Source organism: Peromyscus maniculatus, chromosome X, assembly GCF_049852395.1.
Source record: "Peromyscus maniculatus bairdii isolate BWxNUB_F1_BW_parent chromosome X, HU_Pman_BW_mat_3.1, whole genome shotgun sequence".
In the NCBI taxonomy this organism is placed as follows: Eukaryota; Metazoa; Chordata; class Mammalia; order Rodentia; family Cricetidae; genus Peromyscus; species Peromyscus maniculatus.
The window spans coordinates 106,037,211-106,045,322 of NC_134875.1; the positions used below are offsets into that span (position 1 = coordinate 106,037,211).

The 8,112-nt window shown below is 36.9% G+C and overlaps 1 long non-coding RNA gene across 1 annotated transcript; it reads left to right on the plus strand.

Annotated features, from left to right (window-relative positions):
- The first annotated feature begins 443 nt into the window (after positions 1–443).
- LOC143270878 (uncharacterized) lies at positions 444–2,860 on the plus strand. Its single transcript, XR_013048097.1, has 3 exons — positions 444–511; positions 1,979–2,089; positions 2,759–2,860. It is a non-coding gene; the product is annotated as an uncharacterized LOC143270878 (long non-coding RNA).
- The last annotated feature ends 5,252 nt before the right edge of the window (positions 2,861–8,112 follow it).

An 8,112-nucleotide genomic window follows, 5' to 3' on the forward strand; every position in this document is an offset into this window, starting at 1 on the left:
AACTGTGTTTAGTGAAAGACTACATAACACCATTAGGACTAAAATGCTTAGAACTATTTCTCTCCTGTAGCCACAATTATGTTTCAGGTTACAAATAAAAGCACTTAAACACATGCATATAAACTTGTGTCGATATTATCTCTGGACTAGAATAAGAGAATTAGCATAATGAAAGTCTTACTCAGTGAAGAGCAAAGTTTTGATAAGGAAGCCATGAGAACCTATAGAGCACTTGGCAAAATGTGCACAAATAAAGGAAGTCATCTGTATGATTACAAACAGAATGATCTTTTCTAAACAAGAAATAGGAATAGTGAGGCAAGTCCTAGCTCTATACACTGTTCATAGACTGGCTCAAGTTCTTTATAACATTTGAAGACCTTTAATAGGAATTTAAAAGTTATAAAGAATAAACCATGGATTCTCTGTTTGATTTTTAGTTTGAATGGCCAATGCTCAAAGACCACAGTCACTGGTTATAAGCAAGCAGATGGCTCCTACAGAACCCAATGTAAGTACAGGATCTACGAGTTTCCTTTATGAACAAAAGCAATGTCAGTGTGCACATTCATGCTAATACTTCAGCCACACATAGGGACATGAATCTAGAAAACTTTTGGCTACTCAGAAAGTTATCAATCCTTCCAAAGAACTGAGATATGCTACATAGACAGAGTATATTGTAGGTCATCTGAAATTTACATGGAGAAGAACACTATTACCTAAAAATGTGAACAATTCTAACAAGACGTCTTCAAATCATTTTCCTGCACGAAAATTTATTTCTAGTTGATATTCAGTGTTTTTTCACTGTCTTTCACACAATGTCTCAGTTTGTTATCAGACAGACCTGCCACTCACTAATAGGCCTCAATGGCCTCAAACATCTTCTCAAACTTCATGCCTTAGCCTCTCAAGTACTTACATTGCAGAAATTATGTGTCATCCTTGATTTATGGAAAATTTAAATTAGCAGTGCTATTTCAATGTTTCCTTTTCTCATAATTTGCAGAGATTACAACATTTATATTATTGGATGATAAACTTCAATATTTAATAGCAATTAGAAGGAAATCTGTTTAAGTATTTCAGACTGACCACTTCAATTTTGTAAGAATTGCTAACGTAATATCAATACCATTCCACTGAATTATATACAATTTGACTTTTGATTTCATCTTAAGTGAACAGAAGACACATTCTTCTGGCAAGTCTAATGTTTTCCTAACTTAAAATGGATATTAAAAGGTATTGCTGTAATAGAAAATGTTCAGATCCTAACTCCTTTTATTTTTCCCATGAACTACTTTTATCATTTAATAAGTGTCAACAAGGGGAAATACCACACACACACACACACACACACACAGAGAGAGAGAGAGAGAGAGAGAGAGAGAGAGAGAGAGAGAGAGACAGACAGACAGACAGACAGACAGACACTTAAACCCATAAACACACAGACAGACAGACTACAAAACATGAATGTCTGGTATACGCAAAATGTTCATCTTTACATCTTTTCCATTACTAATCTTACAAGATGATAACGTGCATATTACTAATTAGTACCATCTATTTTTGCACATGTACATATTTGCCCACCAAGTATCATGGTATAACACCATAGTTTCATACTTTCAGTGAATTGAAAAATGGGCTTTGGGATCTGGTTGAAAGGGAAAGGAATAACCAAGTGACTGGTCATAGAAGTCTTGACACTAGGCATTCAGAGAAAAGGGAAAGTGTCTGTACTTACGAATCCCTATCAGGTTTGAAGATAAGACATGATTGGTCACTGTATTATGATGGGATATGCAAAATGAATGACTACAAGAATTGCTTTGGAAAACGTGTCATATAGTAGTGAATCAGAGATGATTGCTACAGTCAGGGTCAATATTAATATTTAGCAAATAGGTGGCATCAAATAAAGTAGAAAAATGACTGACACTTAGTTTTAAATATTTCCATTTTACAGATGAAGGTGACAACAAATTTGAACTTAAGTATTTAACAGCAACGCATGCAGTCTTTAAGAGTAAGAATATGGATCGAGCCGGCACAGAAACAAACTTGATTTTTCTTCTTGGTAAGAATGGTAGTAGATTCTCCGAAATTGTAGCAAAAGTATCACTCTGCAAAAGAGGATTAAGTCAGATTCACTCCCAAATACAGTATCATGGAATTTCTAACTTCCTGTCCACTAAATGACAATCGTATTGTTGTGTGGACCCACTCTAACACTATATTGTAATTCAAGTAGCATGGCCGTTGACAAGTAGGGACAATGGGGAGGCTATTGGAAGAGTTTATCTTCATGTTTCCTCACTGGAAAGAATGGAACAAATACTGTTTTCCCAAAGTTCAGGCCATTTGAGTGTCATTTGATCAAGAGTGTATGAAATTAAAATATGAAGTACAGACTTGGGAGAAATGGGAAAGTTCCATTGAGAGGCATTCATGATTCTCTAGTTTTATGTTTTTAAAAGTGGACAGGATTGAGATGCATGGATACTCTAGAGAAGAGTTTTTACTTTTGATGTATCATGAAACACTGGAAAGTGATATCATACCACCATTTAGACTTCATTAAATGGAACATGGGGAAAATTATTATTGTCTGGATCCACCGAGTAAAAATGAATTTGGAGTAGTTGAGATTTTCTGTTTCATACCATGTTGGGACACTAAGGAAGCAATGTAAATTCTGCAGAATTCTACTCAACTTGTCTCTGACATTGTCATTCATGCAATGTAGGAAAAGGTCAGCCTTTGACTGAAGAAGCACATAGAAAAGTTGAGGCTTATGTTGAGAAACACAACATTCCATCAGAAAACATTCAAGATGTTCTGGCTACAGGTAACCTCGATGAATTTTTTTTTTTGGCTATAGCATATATACATATATATACATATACATATATATATATATATATATATATATATATATATATATATATATATACTGAGTTAGACCCCTAATTCAGATTATATTTAGTCACATGCTATCTTTCAGTTGTTATTTCAAGCAATAATCATTGGGGAGCTGTTCTTATATTCTTATGATAACATTTCTGTCTCTCCTTACCCCATTCCCTTTCTTTTACAGATACTTGCCCCATGTAAAGACCTTCTGTAGGTGAGTAGAAACAGAAGTTATGCTTAATCATCTTGATATTTAAATGTATTTGTGCTTATTACATAAACAATTAGAAATAAGTCTGTAACAAAGGAAAATAATGAACACAAAATTAGACAAAATCAGGACAGCATAATATCTGTCTTTTTAAGCTAAACATCTTAGTGACAAAAGTAAAGGATAGAATATTTTAGTAATATGAAGGAATTTTATCTTATTCAGAAGTACTAATACATTCATATTGTGTAATATTACATCAAAAATGTATCTTGTCATTTGAAAAATCTCAGTTGATTTATGATTGTGGAATATTATTTGCCACAGATATGGTGCAAGCATGCTGAACTTTTCTATGTATTTTTGAATCCTCTCAATCTCAAATTTCATGTGAGGCCACAGAATGTCATTATTTCCTGTAGAAAATACTCCTATGGAATCCAAAGTATAAGATACTTGTGGTTTCTAGGAAAGGAACTGTTTGTGTATAATCCCTTCTCTATACTCTATATTGTTATATTTAATTTTGTGTTCATGCACTCTCAAGGATGAAATCTTTCCTGTCCTTTCAACTATGTTTTCATTTTTACTTTCATGTTTGCACAGAGGACAACCGGATGACAATTATGCATCATATCCTCTTGACCATGGAATCAGTATCACATATAAATCACCATTTCTTTCTGAAGGAATTGTCCCCACTCCTGTGAAGTCAGCATACCACATTCCAAATTTCTGACTTACCTCTCCTTTCCGTTTTCGTGATCTATGAGCTGTTCTTACTTTTCTGAATGATTAAATAAAGTGATTCAAGAAGCAATAAGACCGTGTGAAAATGATCTCATTCAAAAACCCATAAATATCCACTAAGCTAATTAAAATAATCAGTATAACAACTGATATCTGTGGGTTTTTTTTTTCATTTTTCTTTATTATGAAATTTTCCACTCACTCTACATACCATCCTCAGGTCCTCACTTTTCCCTCCTCCTACCCCACAGCACTCCCTCCCAAGCCACTCCACATCCCCACATCCCCCAAGTCAAGGTCTCCCATGTGGAGGCAGCAGAGCCAGGCACACTGAGCCTAAGCAGGTCCAAGCCCCTTCCCACCGTACCAAGGCTGCACAAGGCTTTAAACTACAGGCACCTGATTCCCAGAAGCCTGTTCATGCACCAAGGTTGGACTCCGATCCCCCTGCTTGGGTGCCCCCCAAACAGTACAAGCTAAACTACCATCTTCCGTATCCAGAGGGCCTAGTCTAGTCCCATGGGGTCTCCACAGCCACCAGTCCACAGTTCATGGGCTTCCACTATTGTGGCCGGTCATTCCTGCATGTCTTCCCATCATGATCCCCGCAGTGCCCTGCCTGCAGAATCCCTCCTCTCTCTCATCGATTGGATTCCAGGAGCGCATCCTGGACCCTGGTTGTGGATCTCTGCATCTGCCCCCATCAGTCACTGGACAAAGACTCTATGATGACAGTTACGGTATTTGTTAGACCAATCACCAGAGAAGACCAGTCCAGGCACCCTCTGGACCACTGACAGCAGACCAAAGTGGGGTCATCCTTGTGGATTCCTGAGAGCCTCCCCAGCACCCTGCCTCTTCCTATTCCCATGGTCTCCTCATATATCATGGCATCTTCCTCCCTGCCTTCCCACTCTGTCCCTGTTCCAGCTTGACCCTCCCATTTCCCTATGTTCTCATCCCCTACTCTTCCTCTGCCACCCCCACACACCCAGTCCACTCATGTAGACCTCATCCACTTCTCCTTCTCAGGGTCATCCATGTGTCCCTCCTAGGGTCTTTTCCTGTTAGCTAGCCTCTCTGGAGCTGTGGGGTGCAGTCTGGCCATCACCTCCCTCATATCTAGTATCCACTTTTGAGTGAGTACATACTATGTTTGTCCTTCTGAATCTGGGTTACCTCACTCAAGATGATATTTTCTAGCTCCATCCATTTGCCTGCAAATTTCATGATATCATTTTTTTTTTACTGCTGAGTAGTACTCCATTGAGTGCCACATTTCTTAATCCATTCTTCAGTTGAGGGGCATGTAGGTTGTTTCCAGGTTCTTGCTATTACAAAGAAAGCTGCTATGAACATAGTTGAGCATGTGTCCTTGTGGTAAGATTGAGCATTCCTTGGGTATATGCCCAAGAGTGGTATAGCTGGGTCTTGAGGAAAACATTCTCAATTTTCTGAGAAACCACCATACTAATTTCCAGAGTACTGTACAAGTTTGCATTCCCACCAACAGTGGAAGAGTATTCCTCTAGCTCCACATCCTCTCCAACATAAAATATCTTCAGTGTTTTTGATCTTAGCCATTCTGACAGGAGTAAGATTGTATCTCAGAGTTTTTTGATTTGCATTTCCCTGATGACTAAGGATCTTGAGCAGTTCCTTAAATGTCTTTCTCCCATTTGAGAGTCTTCTGTTGGGAATTCTCTGTTAAGCTCTCGAACCCATTTTTAATTTGGATTATTCAGTATTTGTAAGTCTACCTTTTTGAATTGTTTATATATTTTGGAGATCAGTCCTCTGTCAGATGTGGGGTTGGTAAAGATCTTTACCATTCTGTAGGCTGTTGTTTTGTATTATTTACTGTGTCCTTTGCACTACAAAAGTTTCTCAGTTTCAGGTGGCCCCATTTATTAATTGTCGCTCTCAGTGTCTGTGCTACTGCTGTTATATTTAGGAAGTGGTCTCCTATGCCAATGCATTCAAGACTACTTCCTACTTTCTCTTCTATCAGGTTCAGTGTAACTGGATTTATGTTGAGGTCTTTGATCCACTCGGATTTGAGTTTTGCTCATGGCGACGATATGGATCTATTTGCAATCTTCTGCATGTTGACATCCAGTTATGCCAGCACCATTTGTTAAAGATGCTTTCTTTTTCCATGGTACAGTTTTGGCTTCTTTCTCAAAAATGTGGTATTCATACATGTGCGGATTAATTTCAGGGTCTTCACTTCAATTCCAGTACCAAGCTGTTTTTATTACTATAGCTCTATAGTAGAACTTAAGGTCAAGGTTCATGATGCCTCCAGAGTTTTCTTTATTATGCTGGATTCTTTTAGCTATCTAGGTTTTTTTCATATAAAGTTAAGTATTGTTCTTTCCAAGTCTGTGAAGAATTGTGTTGGGATTTTGATGGGATTGCATTGAATCTGTAGGTTGCTTTTGGTAAGATTCCCATTTTTACTATGTTAATTCTACCTATCCATGAGCATGGGATTTATTTTCATTTTCTGATATCTTCTTCAATTTCTTTCTTCAGAGACTTAAAGTTCTTATCATACAGGTCTTTCACTTGCTTAGTTAGAGTTAGGCCAAGGTATTTTATATTATTTGTGTCTATTGTAAAGGGTGATGTATCTCTGGTTTCTTTCTCAGCTATTTATCATCTGTACATAGGAGGGCTACTGATTTTTTGAGTTAATCTTGTATCATGTCACCTTACTGAAGAAGTTTATCAGCTGTAGGAGGTCCCTGGTAGAATTTTTGGGGTCAATTATGTATACTATCATTTTGTCTGCAAATGGTGAAAATTTGACTTCTTCCTTTCCTATTTGTATCCCCTTGATCTCCTTTTGTTGTCTTAATGCTCTACCTAGAACTTCAAGTACTATATCGAATAATATGGGGAGAGTGGACAGCCTTTTCTTGTTCCTGATTTTAGTGGAATCACTTTGAGTTTCTCTCCATTTAATTTGATGTTGGCTGTTGGCTTGCTGTAAATTGCCTTTATTATGTTTAGGTGTGGTCCTTGTATTCCTGATCTCTCTTGAACCTTTATCATGAAGGGGTGTTAGATTTTGTCAAAGGCTTTTTCAGCATCCAATGAGATGATCATGTGGTTTTTTTTCTTTCAGTTTGTTTATATGGTGTATAACATTGACAGATTTTCATATGTTGAACCAAGGCATATCTGCAATGAAGCCTACTTGGTCATGGTGGATAATTTTTTGATGTGTTCCTGGATTTGGTTAGCCTGTATTTTATTGAGTATTTTTGCATCAATGTTCATGAGGGAGATTGGTGTGTAATTCTCTTTCTTTGTTGCATCTTTGTGTGGTTTGGTTATCAGGGTAACTGTAGCCTCATAAAAAGAATTTGGTAATGTTCCTTCTGTTTATATTGTGTGGAACAATTTGAAGAGTATTGGTATTAGCTCTTCTTTGAAAATCTGGTAGAATTCTTTGCTGAAACCATCTGGTCCTGGGCTTTGTTTTGGTTGGGGGACTTTTAATGACTGATTCTATTTACTTATGGGTTATTGGTCTATTTAAATAGTTTATCTTGTCTTGATTTAACTTTGGTATGGGGTACCTATCCAGAAAACCGTCCATTTCTTTAAGATTTTCCAATTTTGTAGAGTAGAGGTTTTTGAAGTATGACCTGATGATTCTTTGGATTTCCCCATTGTCTGTTGTTATGTCTCCCTTTTCATTTCTGATTTTGTTAATTTGGATGCTCTCTCTCTGTGCTTTTTGGTTAATTTTGATAAGGACTTGTCTATCTTGTTGATTTTTTTCAAAGAACCAACTCTTTGTTTCATTGATTTTTTTGTATTGTTCTCTTTGTTTCTATTTTATTGATTTCAGCCCTCTCTTTGACTATTTACTGGTGTCTGTTTCTCCTAGGTGAGTTTGCTTCTTCTTGTTCTAGAGCTTTCTTTCAGTTGTGCTGTCAAGCCACTAGTATGAGATTTCTGCAACTTCTTTATGTGAGCATTTAGAGCTATGAATTTTCTTCTTAGCACTGCTTTCATGGTGTCCAATAAGTTTGGGTATGTTGTACATTCAATTTCATTGAATTCTAGGAAATCTTTAATTTCTTTCTTTATTTCTTCCTTTACCTATTGTTGATTCAATTGGGCATTAATTGGTTTCCATGAGGTTGCAGGCTTTCTGTAATTTTTATTGCTGTTGAAATCTAACTTTATGCCATGGTGGTCTGGTAAGA